A 19890-nucleotide genomic window follows, 5' to 3' on the forward strand; every position below is an offset into this window, starting at 1 on the left:
AGTGATATTTCTTTCTTTTTTTTAAAATCATAATATTCAGAACTTAAACTCTACAAGGTCCTTAGGGCTCGCAAATGCTTTCTTTTAGGGGACTGTACCAGGAAGAATAAGAAAAGGCAGTCAGAGAAAGCGATGGAAAGACAACATCAAAGAAAGGACAGGCCTGTCAGTGAAGGAAATTCTAACCAAGGCAAAGTACAGAGAGAAATGGAGAAAGCAGTTTGCAGATCTTGTGCGGTGCCCCGACAGTTCTACTGACTAATGTAAGATAAATTTCCTTATAGATAATAAAGATTATTATTATTATTATTAAGGGATAGGTGAATCATTATTAAATCATTACCAGAGGTAATCTTTATTAAACCCTCACCAAGAGGTATTCATGGTTAAACCCTCACCAAGAGGTAATCGTGATTGAACCCTCACCAAGAAATAATCATGATTAAACCCTGACTTTTTTTTTCAGACAAACCTGAAAAAAGTGGAACGTTTAACCTTGGCACACCTCAAACGTTTGTCTGGAGAGTACTCATTTGATGTGCGTACATACCTGTGTGTGCCACTCACCTCCAGCTCTCAATGCTGTCCAGGCTCCTCGAGGCTTTGCTTTCTGTTTTCTTGGGAAGTGGAGAATTAAAAAAATCTAGACTCGCATAACATTCGTCTTTAAAAAAAAAAATAAAAAAAATAAGGCCCGCTATGGCAGGGGAGAAAACTTGGTAACAAGGAGAAGGTAATTCTACACTCCTCAAGAAATCCAGAATGAATGCCCTTATTAATTGGATACTTGATCTGACCAATCAGAAATTTGTTCCTAGTCTCGTGTCGGCCAACATAGTTAATTTGCGAGGGGGTTTATTTTGTTCTGCTTTAATTCCGAGATGTTTTTGTTATGTGTAGAAATAATATTTTATATCTTATGTGGAAAAAAAAAGAGAGACTCTTCCTGTGAAGGTTGTGTCAACAGGTAATAGTGTCAGCCATACGGAGAGAAAGAAAAGTATTTATTCAAAATAAAAATATAATCTAATGGTTGTCATCTCACATTCATAAGTAAATAAAAGAGCGTAGCAGACGTTTTGACGCGTCATGTCAGTAGTTTGATTTTTCTTGATTTTTTTTTTAAATCTCTATATTTTATTTTATTTGCAAATTATTTACACTCAGTTAAACATGGCGTCAATATCAAATTGGCGTTTTAATAAAACCAGTAATATTTTTGTTCAAAATAATTGTTTTCAGGAGTGTTCATTGAAGATTGAATGTGTTTATAAAAATAAAATGTATGCTAGTCTTTTTTTTTAATTTTTATAAATGTGTATTTTATAAACAAGATGTTTAAAACAACTACCAAATCGTAACAATTGTAAAAATATTTAAAAGTATTCTTACCTTTTTTCATACTGATAATATGCGTATTAAAATCTTGTGTGTGAATGTAAGATAGAAACTATCTAGTACCATTAAAGAGATACATATTTATAAATTTCACTTTGTTCTGGCAGGATTCCTTTACACGCTTATGTACTCCCAATTCCAATTCAGGTTTTGATTTTTTTACATAATTATTCATTGTCGATGACAACATATGATTCAATCAAAAAATTAACCCGTAGTTATTAATTAATGTTAATTAAATGTTTTATGTAAAAAGAGGAAAATAAATCCTACAGTATTAAGAAAAATGGCAGTGGTTAAGCGGATTTTTTCCTTTAAAAGCTTTTTTTTTTCAAAATATTTTTGCTTGTTTTTATTATAAAGGCGATGTTATTTAATCGGTTGTATTCCAGTCCTTGCTTTCTCCCCCCCCCCCTTCTTCCCTTGGCCGAGCTACGACAAAATGAATTAATTTGTTCGTCTAATTATGGGGATGAACTGTATTGAAATAGATATGTCAGATAAATAGGCCTACAATGAAGGCACAAATAACAGGTTACAGAAATAGCTTAAGTCGTGTAATCCAGTCGTGTTAACCAAGTCATGTGACTAATATATATATACGAGACTCTTACAAAGCTCATTTTATCCAATTCACTTATATCGAACACCCATACATAAGCACATAAAGTATGGACAAACACTGCAAGAGTGGTATCTCACTTTTATATCAAACTCTGATGAATAAATAAAAAAGTGTCTTAGAGTTCAAAGGTTAAGGTGACTTTGCATACCGAGTTGATAACTCTAAGAAATAAAAAATAATTTCATGATGTACGTTTCATATTTTAAGGTTGTTATGAAACTAGTTGATACATCAAGGTTGATGATATAGTATTTGACACATCAAGGTCATAATTGACTTTTCACTGTTCAAGTTTCATGAATCAATTTTTCTTCTTGTGTCTTGGCACATTACCAATATCTCTCGTTTGGTGTCCATCTGAGCAGCTTTATCTAGTCGGTTTCCACAGAACCAAGAAAGTACATCGCACACAGTGTTTGACTTAAGGGCAAAGTAGTTTCTAAAGTAGTGTCAAAGTTCATTTCTGCAAGGACTTCAGGCAACCAGTAGCACCCTTGCCCCCTTGACACACACACACACACATCTTTTCTCCCTCCTCCTTTCTCCCTCCTCTCTGTAACGTGTTTATCAAAGTTTACCATCTTGTTCCCGGCACCAAGTTCCATGCAAATGGCAGCAGTATCAAATGATTCTCAAACTGAGCACGATTGAAACATCCCCATCCTTTATTGAATCCGGTGGACCTCACAAGATTTCGACGACCACCAGTTATGTATATACCGTGGCGGTGGGTGAAAAACGTGTATGTGTGTTTGTGTGTGCGTGGGATGGAGAGGGAGGGGGGAGCAAAAAAATAGAAGCCAGAATTCGCTCTCTATCCAACGAGGGGCCAAAGAAAATAGCCGCTGGCGAAACAGTGGGCGCCATAAATGATTGCCAGCTACGCCATTCAAGTTTCAGCACCCGCCATTTTTCTTCCCAGATCCGGAAGTGACTTTTATCTTTTGGAAGTAAATCAAAATACCCCTAACCTAGACAAATCTAGAATCTCTTTATAATAATACGTCTCTTCATGGCGTTCAAATAAATTCATGTGAAAGTTTTACGGTTTTCTGTTTTACGGGTAAAATATAATTTTTTTTTTTCAAACACTGATATGAAGAATTATACATAAAAAAGAGTTTTTTTCTTCTCTCTTCCTCCCCCCTTTTTTTTTTGAATAGATTTGTCTGTCGGTTTATTTGTCTCCCATTGACATCATACGACTTCCAGCCTATTTAGAACAAGTGGAACTCTCTTAGGCTGAGAAAAAAAGGAGAGCACACAGAAAGCTGTGCCGGAAGTTCGAGTTGTTAGACATGGTCAGTCTCCTGACAACCACTGGTAGCACGCCACTGCGTTACCTACCCACTCTGCCACAGGCCGTAATTACATACACACACACACGCGCGCATTCATTTTAAAATGTGTCAGTTTTAGGTATCAACCAACGTTTCATATTTTGGCCTGGACAAAATAATTTGTAAATATTTATACAAAGTAGCAAAGTTATATAAAAATTAGAATAAAACAACAAAAGAAAAAGAACTATTCCCAGATACAGCTGCCCTATACAGCTGCCCTATACAGCTGCCCTATCTGAAGGACAGAAGACACGTTGCGATAAGGAAACATGGCCGTGTTTCAACACATGGCGATAGACAATATCTCATTTCTCCGACCTCTCCCTGTATCAAGACAAATATTTTTTTGTCTTCTATTTTAAACAACAAAATTTACATCTGCATCTCCTGCTAAGATTATTCCTCCCCCCCCCCCCCTCCCAAAAAAAAAAAAACCCTGTTTAGGAAAATGTGGATTGGAAATGAGTACAGTAGTATTGCATAACCCCTCCTTGTTTCGGCTTCCCCTTCGGCAGATCACGTGGTCCTGTCGTTAAGCGTGAAACATAACCACAAGCGACCTTCACCTTGCTGCTCAACAAAAGCCCCCAGTGTCTAAACTCTTACCAAATGAGAACTCTAGCAGATTGCTTGGCCACGAACGTTTCTTGGGAGTTAGCACGGACCGTGTGAAACTCGACAAGGTACGGCTCCAGTCAATACAAAGAACCAAAATAAGGTAATAATATGAATCGCCTGCAGTTGGTGAACTTCAGTTGTACAAGAGCTCTACACCCTGCACCATGTTGCCATTATCAATGCGATCTTGTACCAGATCTACATCTATTTATTATTTGTATCCACGTAGACCACTGAGTCTGGCGAAATACAGGCAGGCACTTTCCTATCATCTACTGGAAGCAAACATCAAGTTTCGCTAAGCATTATTTATGCAGCGTGTGCATTTCTGGTTGTATAGCAACAGGACAATGAATAGAAATAAACTTAGCTTCGGATACTGTAACTAAATATGACCTTACTAGATATGTCAAATAGTGGGGGAAAATTTAAATGTCTATTTAGAAAAGTAAAACTCTCAAACTGAAAAAAAAAATCAAATTCCAACTCTATGATGACGGGCTTAGCTCCGAACTCCTACCCATCACAATGTACCTGCTTTCTTTTCTGAAACCATCGCTGTCAAATAATCGAGCCGTAAATTAGTGAACTTTTAAAATGTTATTAATAAAACTATACTCTCAGAAGGATACTCATAGATCTACATTTCACATCATGCAATTATACAGGCTAGTGACAACAAATAAGTAATAACTATTTGAGCGCAGGCTATTTGTACTACACAATGGAATTTCCCTCAAAAAGTAAAAGAAACATAAAGTTTAAAAAATTGTTATTCTTGCTCTTGTCATGTTCAATAGCTCGAGGACAATGCCATCTTAAACATGGTTGGAAAGAAAATGGCATCTGGAAATTGCTAAGGGGGAAAAATCTCTTTTTTTGTTGTTCGTTTGAGGAATTCCTTGTTGTTCAATAAATAGCCTCGCATAATCCAATGTCTTATCTTAAAGGTGTACTACTAATAATTATGATTTGCAAGTGTTCATTAAACTAAAGCGTTAAACACAGCGCTTTAAAACGTCTCTTAAACAAGTAAAATGTTTCCTTCACTTCGGGTCATCTTGACATTGTTTGGACCTACAGTTCTAGCATGATTTATTTAGATCTACAGTTCTAGCATGATGTGTTTTGACTTATAATTCTAGGATGATGTGTTTAGAGTTTAGACCTACAGTTCTAGCATGATGTGTTTTGACTTATAATTCTAGGATGATGTGTTTAGAGTTTAGACCTACAGTTCTAGCATGCTTTATTTAGATCTACAGTTCTAGCATGATGTGTTTTGACTTATAATTCTAGGATGATGTGTTTAGAGTTTAGACCTACAGTTCTAGCATGATGTGTTTTGACTTATAATTCTAGGATGATGTGTTTAGACCTACAGTTCTAGCATGATTTATTTAGATCTACAGTTCTAGCATGATGTATTTAGACTTATAATTCTAGCATGATGTGTTTAGACTTATAATTCTGGCATGATGTGTTTTGACTTATATTTCTAGCATGTTTAGACCTACAGTTCTAGCAGGATGTGTTTAGACCTACAGTTCTAGCATGATGTGTTTTGACTTATATTTCTAGCATGTTTAGACCTACAGTTCTAGCAGGATGTGTTTAGACCTACAGTTCTAGCATGATGTGTTTTGACTTATATTTCTAGCATGATGTTTTTAGATCTACAGTTCTAGCATGATGTGTTTAGACTTGTAATTCTAGCATAATGTGTTAGAGTTTAGACCTATAGTTCTAGCATGATATGTAATAAATTCATTGCCATGAAGAATGGTAAAAAAATAAAGAGCTAGATGGTGAAGAGGAATGCACCGGTAACTTCCGGTCTTACATGCGAGTGGGGGTTGATTTGTTTCATGTGATAAAATAAATTCAAAGGCGCCCTCTGGACATTGCTCGGTATTCTCTCACTTCTTAGTGCGTTCAAGGAAGGGAAATGGAAAGGAGAGGGGGGGGGGCGTTCTTATTTGCACAATAAACAAAAGAGAAAGGGGGTCATGTGAGGACTACCAAGGTATCGAGTGTGTATCGGTGTGATTTCTGTTGAGATGGAGGTGGGCTGAAGGCTCTTTGGGATTCATTGGTTGGTAATACTATAAACCTAAGAATGCTGTGCTTGGCAGGGGCTTACTAGGGACCCTATTTGTTATATGGCCGTTTTGCTTGGCAGGGGCCCTATTTGTTATAAGGTCCTTGGGGCCCTATTTGTTTTATGGGCCTTGTGTTTACTAGGGGCCCTGTTTGTTTTATGGGCCTTGTGCTTGCTAAGGGCCCTATTTGTTTTATGGGCCTTGTGCTTACCAGAGATCCTATACTAAAAAGTGCCACACAAATTCTCATTTATCTTTTTAAAAGCAAACCGTATCAACCCTTTCTTTCTTATGCACACCGGAGACACCACACATATATTTATAGTTTATTGGTTGTTGTTGTTTTGACATAAATGCAAATCTCTAATTGTCATGACTTGAAGTTCCTGAATCAGATATAAATGTACAGCGCTGTATTCATACATTCACAACATTTTGTCGACGAGACGGAACGCGGAGCATAGAAAAAAAAATTGTTTTTTTTTTCATTTATTACTATTTAAGAATTTTAAAAATGTTTTTAACCTTGAACTTAATTTTTGTCCCAAAAGATATTAAATCCTTTACAATCTCAGAACGAGGCTGTAACGTTATCTTCGATTCTGAATGAAATGTAAGTGGAATGTAAAGCATGTTTTCAAATGTTAGGCGATAGATTCATGCATTCTCTGAGGTGAACTAGTTGGGTGATAGATTCATGCATTCACTGAGGTGAACTAGTTATATGATAGATTCATGCATTTACTGAGGTGAACTAGTTAGGTGATAGATTCATGCATTCACTGAGGTGAACTAGTTAGGTGATAGATTCATGCATTCACTGAGCTGAACTAGTTATATGATAGATTCATTCATTCACTGAGGTGAACTAGTTAGGTGATAGATTCATGCATTCACTGAGGTGAACTAGTTATATGATAGATTCATGCATTCACTGAGGTGAATTAGGTAGGCGATAGATTCATGCATTCACTGAGGTGAACTAGTTCACTTGACTAGAGAGGTCCAATATCTGAAAGTCTGCTTCTCCTTCAACCATATTTGATTTCAAATCAGTTTTTTCCCGCGCAGAACAGCTTATCTTCTCCGGCAGGTCCTAAACCCATTAAAATTGAAGCGATCCATCCAGCCCATCAAGCATAGAACATGACGAGCTTTTATAGTTTCTCTCAGAGAACTCTTCTTTGTATATAGGAACTCAAGTTAATGGCCTCTTCTAATCTGTCTCACAGAGCAAAGATCGCGCCGTAAAGCGGCAGATGTTTTGGATAAAGCGCCCGCCATTTTCAAACAAATCTTTCCTAATTTGGGACGGTGTTTACAGAAGTGTCCTGGGAGAAACAGGGGCAGCACCGCTGGACATAAATAATATTGTACATGGGCGTTGAAAGAGCAGACCTAGCAGGCGGGCAGGTTACAGACGAAGTTAACCTTTCAGCCATCCTCGACCCTAACCATTAATCTAAATAGATGTTAGCATTATTTACTCATAATTAAAATTCAGAATCCGGTCGATATCATGTTTTTTTCCCTTTTTAAATGACAAAAGAAACTGAATTTTTGTTATCGGCGATGTTCGGAAGATTGTTGTCAGCGTGTACCTAATCATTCTTATTGATATTAGTAATTAGAAATTGGTTTAGCGTTTTTAATAAATATAGCGGAAATCCTATTCCGAACTGGGAGTCGAACATTTCGTGAGGTTGTTACAGAACGTCGCATGAGGTTTGCGGGACATGTTCTCCGACTAAATGAACTACTCCTACCGACAGCTGCGATGACATGGAGGCCAATACAAGAAAAGCGCAAACAGGGAAGTCCTCGTATAATTTGGCACCACACTTTAATGGAGGACCTCAGAACAGTGGACACAAGATGGGAGGAAGCTTTAGACATTGTCAGCGACAGAACTTTGTGGAGACATCTTGCCGCCCAATGCACCGAACTTCGCGGGAGGACCTAAGTCTAAGTCTAAGTCAGTAAGTCTAAGACTAAAGTCAATTAGAAAATAAAATATAGCCAATGAACTAAAATGTATAGAATTTGATTTATAAAGTGTATTTTTAAAATGTTCTACTTAGACATATTAAAGTATTTGAGGTACAAATATTAAGGAGAGTTTGTTCAACTTAAGACATACTAAGTATAGGAAGTAGAAGTCTATAGTCTAGGGACTAGTGACTAGGAGAAAGTTTTAAAGTTAGGTAACATTTTTAAAAAATAGGCAAAATTTTAAAAGTAGACAAGATCTTACAAATAGGACAACTATTTGTTGCTTTAAACCTATTTAAAGTCCATGCCTTGTTATTGTCAAGCGTCGACACATGTGTGGATGACAATGAATCAATAATGTCACAATGGAATATTAGGTGTAAGCGTTTCTTCGATACGTATTCATCTTTACACATTTGTTATTTATTTGTTTAAACTTCGGACAACTTAAAAATTATGACCACGAACTGACCTAGGTGTTTGCCGAACTCTAAAACACACATGAAGCTCATTTAGGCCAAAGCATTAGGAAATCTGCCGATTTATTTTACATGAATTGGATTGAAGTTATTCTAGAGACTAGAAAGAAATCAATATTCAATAAAGAAAAACATTTTATTTTGTTACCTATCGTGATACCAACGTTTTATTCTGTTACCTATCATGATACCAACGTTTTATTTTGTTACCTATTATGATACCAACGTTTTATTTTGTTACCTATCATGATACCAACGTTTTATTTTGTCACCTATCATGATACCAACGTTTTATTTTGTTACCTATCATGATACCAACGTTTTATTTTGTTACCTATCATGATACCAACGTTTTATTTTGTTACCTATTATGATACAAACGTTTTATTTTGTTACCTATCATGATACCAACGTTTTATTTTGTTACCTATTATGATACCAACGTTTTATTTTGTTACCTATCATGATACCAACGTTTTATTTTGTTACCTATCATGATACCAACGTTTTATTTTGTTACCTATTATGATACCAACGTTTTATTTTGTTACCTATTATGATACCAACGTTTTATTTTGTTACCTATCATGATACCAACGTTTTATTTTGTTACCTATCATGATACCAACGTTTTATTTTGTTACCTATCATGATACCAACGTTTTATTTTGTTACCTATCATGATACCAACGTTTTATTTTGTTACCTATCATGATACCAACGTTTTATTTTGTTACCTATCATGATACCAACGTTTTATTTTGTTACCTATTATGATACCAACGTTTTATTTTGTTACCTATCATGATACCAACGTTTTATTTTGTTACCTATTATGATACTAACGTTTTATTTTGTTACCTATCATGATACCAACGTTTTATTTTGTTATTTTATTTTGTTACCTATTTTATTTTGTTACCTATTATGATACCAACGTTTTATTTTGTTACCTATCATGATACCAACGTTTTATTTTTGGGATGAACAAAACAAAAAGATGATGTTCAAACGTCACATGCTCTGCCGTTAGACCACACAGTCACACCAAGGCTGGTGTAATACTAATAATAATACTAATAAAACAAACTATAAATTTCGAGTGGCTTCCTGTAGCACTAGGAGATAAACTAAAATGTGAACTCTGCACTACCCATCGGAGGTGCTTCGTAACATTGCGAATAGCACCAAGTAATCTCAAAAAATCCTTCAACCCTGATCCAGTGATCTCTCTCTCTCTCTCTCTCTCTCTCTCTCTCTCTTTCTCTCTCTCTCTCTCTCTCTCTCCACTTGTCTGACTCTTTCGAGTTTTTTTTTATCTTCTCCATGATTATCTTAAATTTTCTATGTGTCTGGGAGTGAGGGGGAAAAAAAACCCCAGTAAAACTTAAAAGATATACTCCAGCAGCTGAGAGCTGTGGGGAGGGATGTAAAAAAAAATATTTAAAAAATGATGGCAGAAGTTGCTGGTAGCATTCCCCAAAGACCTGAGGATGAAAGCTGGGGGAAGGGAGGAGGTAGAGACGTGGGGCGGGGGAGGAAACACGCAGTGGTCCATCCATGTTACGGCGTTTCCCCCTCTTCACCTCATTAGCCAGTCGATAGAGTTCAAGTGGAAAAATCAAGCCGGGAGGGAGGATACAAGTACTGCACAATTATTTATTCTTGTAGCACAATTTTTGATGACGCAATTACGGGTGTAAGTTAGATTTAACAAACTTCTCAAATTAATGCTGTCTTGAAACAATTACCTGCTTGCTTCCAGCTCACACGTAGGCTTTGCATAGAACTTTCATTTGACTCACATGTAGGCTCTACATAGAACTTTCATTTGACTCACATGTAGGCTCTACATAGAACTTTCATTTGACTCACATGTAGGCTCTACATAGAACTTTAATTTGACTCACATGTAGGCTCTACATAGAACTTTCATTTGACTCACATGTAGGCTCTACATAGAACTTTTATTTGACTCACGTGTAGTCTCTATATAGAACTTTCATTTGACTCACGTGTAGTCTCTACATAGAACTTTCATTTGACTCACATGTAGGCTCTACATAGAACTTTCATTTGACTCACGTGTAGTCTCTACATAGAACTTTCATTTGACTCACGTGTAGGCTCTACATAGAACTTTCATTTGACTCACATGTAGGCTCTACATAGAACTTTCATTTGACTCACATGTAGGCTCTACATAGAACTTTCATTTGACTCACATGAAGGCTATATAGAACTTTCATTTGACTCACATGTAGGCTCTACATAGAACTTTCATTTGACTCACATGAAGGCTATATTGAACTTTCATAGGACTGACACATACATTTAACTTCTCCACTAACACATATACATCTATGTTCTATTATTTGTGGTGTGTGTTTGTGTGTGTGTGTATGTGTGTTTGTGCTCGTTTCTAATTTAAATACTAGTAACAAGAGTAAAATATTTAAAAATACATTAAAAAAAAAAGATTCCTCCTTTACACATCTGAATAGGTCGATTAATTGGCTTAATAACTGTTAAATAAATGTTAGACTTTTTTTTTTCAAACAAGAAAAACATTTAAAATACATTTTAAAAAAAAAGACAGTACCTCCATTATTCAACTTCAAGTAAAATAAAATATTTAAAAAGAAATATTTTTTACCTCAAATGATGTTGCCCCCTTCAGCTTCTTGGTTTAACGATTTTACCAATTAGGCCAGAGGGCATTGTATGAGATACACATTAATTTTTTAGTGGTCTTACAATTTACATTTGTTCAGTTGAATACAAAAAGAAGGCCAATAATTGCAAGCTTTGTATACAAAACTGACCATTTGCATATTGAAAACTGTATGAGAAATCTTGATAGAGATTAAAAGCAATGAGATTTTACTAAAGTCTTAGACTTCAACTAAGTGACATATTCGTGCAAACTCTTTTGTTTAAAACTTGAAATGATTTGACTGCATGGAATGAAAAGGTAGTTGGCAATAACACGAGTGGCTATAACACGAGTTGCTATAACATGACGCTATAACATGACTTGCTATAACACAAGTTGCTATAACATGACTTGCTATAACACAAGTTGCTATAACATGACTTGCTATAACATGACTTGCTATAACATGACTTGCTATAACATGACTTGCTATAACACGAGTTGCTATAACATGACGCTATAACATGACTTGCTATAACACAAGTTGCTATAACATGACTTGCTATAACACAAGTTGCTATAACATGACTTGCTATAACACAAGTTGCTATAACATGACTTGCTATAACATGACTTGCTATAACACGAGTTGCTATAACATGACTTGCTATAACACGAGTTGCTATAACATGACGCTATAACATGACTTGCTATAACACAAGTTGCTATAACATGACTTGCTATAACATGACTTGCTATAACACAAGTTGCTATAACATGACTTGCTATAACATGACTTGCTATAACACGAGTTGCTATAACATGACTTGCTATAACACGAGTTGCTATAACATGACGCTATAACATGACTTGCTATAACACAAGTTGCTATAACATGACTTGCTATAACATGACTTGCTATAACACAAGTTGCTATAACATGACTTGCTATAACACAAGTTGCTATAACACAAGTTGCTATAACATGACTTGCTATAACATGACTTGCTATAACACGAGTTGCTATAACATGACGCTATAACATGACTTGCTATAACACAAGTTGCTATAACATGACTTGCTATAACATGACTTGCTATAACATGACGCTATAACATGACTTGCTATAACACAAGTTGCTATAACATGACTTGCTATAACACAAGTTGCTATAACACAAGTTGCTATAACATGACTTGCTATAACATGACTTGCTATAACACGAGTTGCTATAACATGACGCTATAACATGACTTGCTATAACACAAGTTGCTATAACATGACTTGCTATAACATGACTTGCTATAACATGACGCTATAACATGACTTGCTATAACACAAGTTGCTATAACATGACTTGCTATAACATGACGCTATAACATGACTTGCTATAACACAAGTTGCTATAACATGACTTGCTATAACATGACGCTATAACATGACTTGCTATAACACAAGTTGCTATAACATGACTTGCTATAACATGACTTGCTATAACACAAGTTGCTATAACATGACTTGCTATAACACAAGTTGCTATAACACAAGTTGCTATAACATGACTTGCTATAACACAAGTTGCTATAACATGACTTGCTATAACACATGTTGCAATGCTATAACATGACTACTATATAATTCCATCAGACATCCCAGCGAGAAGGGTAGTAGTTGGGAGGCTAATATTAGGTTCTGTAGCTGGTCCAAACACCTGCAGGATTCATAGCCTTCAATTTCTTCCACTTCTAAAGCCGGCACTTGTGCCCTGTTAGACGAACACTTTCCTCTTTAATTGAACTCAACTCACCAGTCACTGAAACTCACCAGTCGCCTGATACTTTTTTTCCGTTAAATAAGAACTCACTCTTAGACACATTCACACACATTCTCCCTAATACACACACACACACCTACATATCCACACACACACACACACACGGGTATTCCTACGGGGTACAGGTAAGAGTGAGACTATAGAGACAAGTGTAAGAGAGGAGAGATAAGATGATAGTAACGAAGAAAGAAAGAGAGAGACAGAGAGAGAGATCGAAAGACAGAGTGTTGGTAAAGGGAGCGAGAGATACAGAAAAAGAGTGAGGAAAAAAGAGAGAGAGAGAAAGAGATTGAGGAAAGAGAATGAGAGAGAAAAAGAAAAAGAGAAAGAAGATTGAGAGACAAAGAGTGTTTCAAGAGAGTCAAGAAAGAAAATAGAAAACGTCAAACATTATATGGAGAAGGTTACAGAGAAGTGGTGAGTGGGGAAAGAGAGAGAGAGCAATAGAGAGAGAGAGCAATAGAGAGAGAGAGAGAGCAAGAGAGAGAGGCACAAAAGATACAAAGGGAAGTTAGACAAAGAAAAACAAGGAGTTTGAGAAAGAGGAGACTACGGACGGCAGAAATAGTAAGAAACAATCATTGAGTCGGAGTGACAGAAGGAGTAATTGCACACACCTTTATTTACCTCTATCGATTCATGAACACAGCAAATGTTGAGAGACAATGGAACCACAACGATTGCTTTAAATTCATACCCCTGTTTTAAAATTCATGTACCTGCTTCTAAATCCTCATTCCTCTTTATAATCCCCAAACCCGCTGTAAAATCCCCCTGTTTCAATTACCGTCCCTGGTTTAGATTCCCCCCTACCCATCACTAGACTTTGTTCTATTTACCTTATCCATCTTTCCAAATCCACGACTATCCCCATCTCCCCCCCCCCATTTCTGTTTCCTAATGTTCGTTTCTGTTTGTTTTCAAATCTCCCGTCCCTATTTTAAAGTTCCATCTCAGCCCGTGAAACGCTAAACTAAATGCAATAAGAAAAAGTAAATAAATAAATGAGTTTTGTCTAGAGGTCTTCCAATTGAAAACACGTGAAACTCATTTCCCCCGCAAATAAAGCGAACCACGTGACTCCGGTATTATTGAGACGACTCACGTCTGCTTAAGTTTAAAGCATAACCCGCTCTTTGCTTGTATATTATGTACATCTCTCCCTCTCTCTTTCTCTGTCTCTCTCTCTATGTATATTATATATATAGATAGTGTATTTTTTTGTGACGGTACGCACCGGTACGGCGTACCGGCACCTTTTTCAATGTGGGGAAAAATCATTATTTTTCTTGTATTTTAACGTTTATTATTAATTTATTAGTAATTAAAAGTTTGGCAATCCATCACTGAGTACCGGCACCTAAAGGAACCGAAAGAAAAACTTAAAATGAAATACAATGAATGCAATTAATCCAAATCTGTTGTGTGCTACCAGCGACAGAACGCAGACTAGGAATTCAACAGCGCTGAAAACAGCACAGAAATTATTACCTGATTTATTAAAATTCTTCGCTAATGAATACTTCCGAATTCTGTACAGCCAAAACGAGTATGGATTTGCCTCCATCTCTGAAAAGCTCCAATAAAAATCAAGACTTATACTAGAAGGATATATTCTGGGGTTTAGAAGCATATTAACAATACATATTTTTAAAAAGCTTGAGGTCTGTTATTAGGTCTGTCTCAAGAGCTTGATTATTACTAAATACTGTTATCTCAGAAGAGATATTTGAGAACAACGGTGTCTAAGACAGCTTTGGAGCGAGACTGCCCTATTGACTCCTGCACTACCATACAGCATGCACCCAATGGAAGTCGCTTCCAATCAGGCCAATATATGACGATATATCGACACCACTGAATGGAAAAAACTTGGACCACTCGACATGGCGAGGAAATGTTGTGTAATTTAGGCAAAGGACAACCTACAGCAAAGTAAAGAGACAAACCAAACATTAAAAAAAAAAACAGACTATCCACGTTCTGAGTGCAAAAGACTTTTCAAAGCGAATTTCACACTTCAAAAACATCTTCGAGTTAATAGTCACTGAGATAGCGATCAAGTTTGACCACGAGCCTCTCAGCGTATTGATGTGTTGGCGTGTGTGTGGGTGTAGGTTAGCATACACAATTTACTCTATACGCGTGTGCATTTCTCTATGTATTTATCTACAAGACCACATGTCCATAGGCTGTAAAACATTTCGGTTCTGAATGTTATAATATACGTTCATCAGAGTGGCCAGATAAGTCATGCAAAGTGTAGCCCTCACAAGAACAGAATCTATTAATTGACAGACAACTTGGAATGTTTAAAGAAATGAAGGATAAAAAAAAAAAATCATCTGAAAAACTTATCAGAATTTCATCAAGTGTTTTAAGAAACTCAACAAGTTTATTACTTTCTCAAGTTTTACAATATGTATGTACTTTCTCGCTGCAAGTTTATGTAAGTATTTATGGCAAGACTTGTCAATAATGACATCACATTGGCTTTATGTCCGAGATAAACTAACATATCGATAAGGAGAGTGGAAACATGTGTGTGATTTAATGATGCATATATATTTTTTTTCAGTGGTTTAGGAAATACTAGATCAAATAGAAGCATTTCATGACTAGATTTATGTTGAAATGGATTAGTGTCGTATAAGTTTGATTTGTTTTTTAAAAGAAAATGTAAACAGGTCCTAGTGCAAGTATTAGTTCATTGTTTTTTAACCTTTTAATAATGTGAGATTTTTTTTAATCCTATAGAAAGAAAGAGTATCTTCTAGATTAGTCTTTTTACTTTTGTTCAAAGACAATGGATTTTCTTGAATAGGAATGGAAGCTGTGGATAAATGTTTTGTTCTTTTTTATTCTTTAAAGTTCAATATTTCTTGAAACTTAATCAGGACTTCTTTCAAAAACTATTCATCTTAATAGAATAGCTACATGAGTAGAGAAATTATTTTAAAAGCTTATATTTTAACAGTAATCTCAACATAATGGGGAACAGATTTTAAGGTGTAGAATTAAATTCAAGACTTTCTTTTTTGCCTATTTTATGCACACTAAAAAAAAAAGGTAACTTTTTAATTTATTAATTTTTAATTTTTTTTTAGATATGCATTTTGTTTACACTGTCAACGGACGGAATGAAAAAATTCCTTAAAAATAAAATAAATATTAAGAATAATTGAATTGGCGAAATAGAAATAAAATAGAAATAAAAAAGAATCAGTTTTATAATCAAAGTTAGAGAACTATTTTATCAGCGAGAGCACATCCGAAAGCCACAAAAATACAATACTTTCTATTTTCATACGCTATGATTTTTTACTTGTATTCTTTTCTTCTCAAAACGATTGGGTGTGATCGAAACGACTGAACTAGACGACTGAAATAAACTTCTAGTGTATCTAAGTCAGCAACTAACTTCTAGTGTATCTAAGTCAGCAACTAACTTCTAGTGTATCTAAGTCAGCTACTAACTTCTAGTGTTTCTAAGTCAGGTACTAACTTCTAGTACAACTATGTGTATCTAAGTCAGCTACTAACTTGTACATGGAAGAATTGAAATATTAATCAAAACTGACAGACCTTCGTTCCCAAGAGAGTAGTCGGAAGCCAAGAAATGGGAAAAATGGAAACTAGGTCATTTCCGTTTCCGCCAATTTCTTCCTCAGTAAGTCTTCCTCAGTACTATGCGTTTTAATCTTCTACTGTTGTGGCGTAAAATATTTGTCGGTTTGATGGATACATTCGTCAGATTATTTGTAGGCATGTATGTCATTGTCTAGGGGCAACCTTTCCCGCCTCCTAATTGCCGCCAGTCTGCAGTCTTTTCCCGGTAGGTTATACAGGACTGTGCCTAATGGAGAGAGAGGGGGGGGGGAGTAAAGACAAGTATGCCCTACGAGGTGTTAGAAGGGGAGGTAACCCATAATGTCTGGACGTCAGCTGCCAGGTACAAATTTGGTTTTTATGTAGGAAAGTCTGCTGATCCGGGCTACGGAACCTGCTGTTGGTGGGTGGCTTCAGGGGCATACACTGCGAAATGTGGGTATGCGTACTGCGTAGAGATATTAAACATCATTCTAATATGAAGGTGTTAGAGTTTAGAGTATAATAAAATCTATAAAGCTTACATTATCTCGTATATTACAGATTTTACTCAGTAAAAATAAAATTAAATTAAAAAAAAAAGATTACTAAAAAAATATTTGGTTATAAACATTATCAAGAATATAATTTGTTTTAAATATTTGTTTTATATATTTGTTTAACATGCACACATCGTGTGCACTGAATGAAATAATATAACATTTGATGAAAGTTCTTTTTTCTCAGACCTAAGATCAATCTAAATCCACAATTTAGATCTATATCAATTCTTTCCTTAGGTACCAGTTGCTCTATATGTTATCCAATGTCGTAAAGGAGATCACGATAGACACAATCCTACCTCGTGATGTCACTTCCTGTTTTTGCGAGTTTGTCAAATAATGTGTGATATTTCAAGTCACGTCAGTAAGATCTCTTGAGGAGATACTACTCTACACCACCGCGGAGACTCTCTTGTGAAGTTACTTTATTGTACATTATGTGCACTCATATATGTGTATATATCAAAATACCAAAATATATATCAAAATATCATAAACACACTGTCACCTAAACACACCCACAGCCAGCGACTACACGTCAATACGTTTATTTACTAATTACTGATTGAAACATGATAATTACGAAAAAAAAGAATTTAAAGTTATAATTAATTGGTAGAGTTTGGTAAATAGTGGCGAAGATATTTTACATAAAGTTGAGGATATGTTGATGTGATGGAGACAGAGGGTTAAATCTATACTACACCAATCCATACGAGTCACGTAGAGGAATCCAAGACTTGATGTAGCTAAGTTTTACTTTTTAAAAAGTCACGGGTGTTGCCAGTCTTTAAAAAAAAAAGTTGATGAGACTGTCTGGAAGACTCGGGTTTCAATGGTCCTGGAGATTGGTCAAGAGTGCCTGAAGCTTAGCGCGGACTCTTCTTTAAGTGGTGGGCTGATGTTAGGTCAAGCTGTCACACCATCGGAGTGGAGAATGATGTCGGTGGTACGCAAGTATGTCAGAGAGTAGCTCCTGTCGGACACAGTTTTAAGGCAGTCAACTGTTAGTGTGACTGTGTGTGTTTATTAGTGAGTGTGTGCCTATGTTCTTATGACCCATGAACCTGGGTGAAGGATTAAACAAAATCTATACTTTATAGAAAGTACTTCCTTAACCTCAGAGCAATTTCAAGCATAATTTTATGAAAAGCAACACAGTAAAAAAATGTAATTACATTAACAAAGATTATAAGACTCTTCCTATGTAAGACTTCTCTTACATATGACTCCTCCTATGTAAAAGACTCTTTCTTTGTAAATGACTCCTCCCATACTAAAAGTATCAATGGTCGCCAATAACAACAAAAGTTTCGAGTTCACTGACTGTTTCTAGAAGAGATAAAAATAGATTTAAAAAAAATGCAAATAAAGAGTATAAATAGACTAAGACCTCGTAATAACAAGAACACAAATATTTCTAGAAGAAACTTTTCTTTGGTCGCATGTGATAAAAAGGGGCAAACGTGAATCTTCGGGTGCTATTGATAAGAATGTAATAAATGTTTTAATTTGTTGCTGCTGATACATGAGCTAGTTTGTATAGAGTACTCAACAATTCCTCCAATGCCAACATAGAAGTCCAGCCTCAAAGAAATGAATCCAATCTTCACATTGCCAAGTGGTGTTGAAAGGAGGACACTGTAGACAAGAAACCAACAGACAAGTTCACCAGTTTCAGTGTTTGGTTGCAAAGTCTGACCTGGGGTTGATTTCACGTCTGCTGTCACAACAAAACTTGTGTCACAGCAATTAGCTCCCCGTGTGACAGTGTTGACATTAACAACAAGATACTCGACCGATTCCAACCCAGGAAAACCTTCACTGCTTAATTATTTGACTTTTTTTTTTATCTAATGGCTAGAAACGATAATTGGAAGAAAGTATAATTAGTTTTGTGTATCCTACACGTTCTGTCCTCTCTTCTCTCTCTCTTCCTCTCTCTCCCTCTCTCTCTCTCTCTCTCTCTCTCTTGCTCGTCCCTGTAACAAGTCGGTTTAAAGCTGGAGAGAGGTAAGACTATTGAGAGAAGGTTTGAATGTCAAATGTGATCTGAAATTGTCTGCACAATGTTGGGGGGCTTACACGAGAGAGTGGACGAGGGCGGAGAGGCGCAAGACTAGGGAAGAAGAAATGGGGGCAATGATAGTGTGTGTGTGTGTGAGAGAGAGAGAGCGAGAGAGAGAGCGAGAGAGAGAGAAGGAAAAGACTCACAGAAACGATATTAATAATTGCCTCAAGATCTTTTATTTTCATTGCCATTGATCGAGTCCTAAGACTATTTCAGAGACCTAAGACTATTTCAGAGACCTAAGACTATTTCAGAGACCTAAGACTATTTCAGAGACCTAAGACTATTTCAGAGACCTAAGACTATTTCAGAGTCCTAAGACTATTTCAGAGACCTAAGACTATTTCAGAGACCTAAGACTATTTCAGAGACCTAAGACTATTTCAGAGACCTAAGACTATTTCAGAGACCTAAGACTATCTCAGAGACCTAAGACTATCTCAGCCTATTCTCCGTGTATGATTGTATAGAGAGCTACTTTCTAGGCTCAGGGATGCTGTAACGTCCAAACATCGTTCTCTTGAATTGTTCAAAGTCTTTCAAATAGCTTCAAACAGAGTCGCGAATTTTAGGAATAAAACTCAATTAAAAACTATCTAATATATGTAATCTAATAAAATA

At 36.0% G+C, this 19890-nt stretch overlaps 1 protein-coding gene across 4 annotated transcripts in view; it reads right to left on the reverse strand.

The window, feature by feature from the left end:
• The window catches only part of LOC106059290 (inactive tyrosine-protein kinase transmembrane receptor ROR1-like), a 348350-nt gene that overhangs the window by 258076 nt on the left and 70384 nt on the right, over nucleotides 1–19890 (reverse strand). The gene's annotated exons all lie outside the window — the stretch shown is intronic.

This window comes from Biomphalaria glabrata, chromosome 5 (genome assembly GCF_947242115.1).
Source record: "Biomphalaria glabrata chromosome 5, xgBioGlab47.1, whole genome shotgun sequence".
NCBI lineage: Eukaryota > Metazoa > Mollusca > Gastropoda > Planorbidae > Biomphalaria > Biomphalaria glabrata.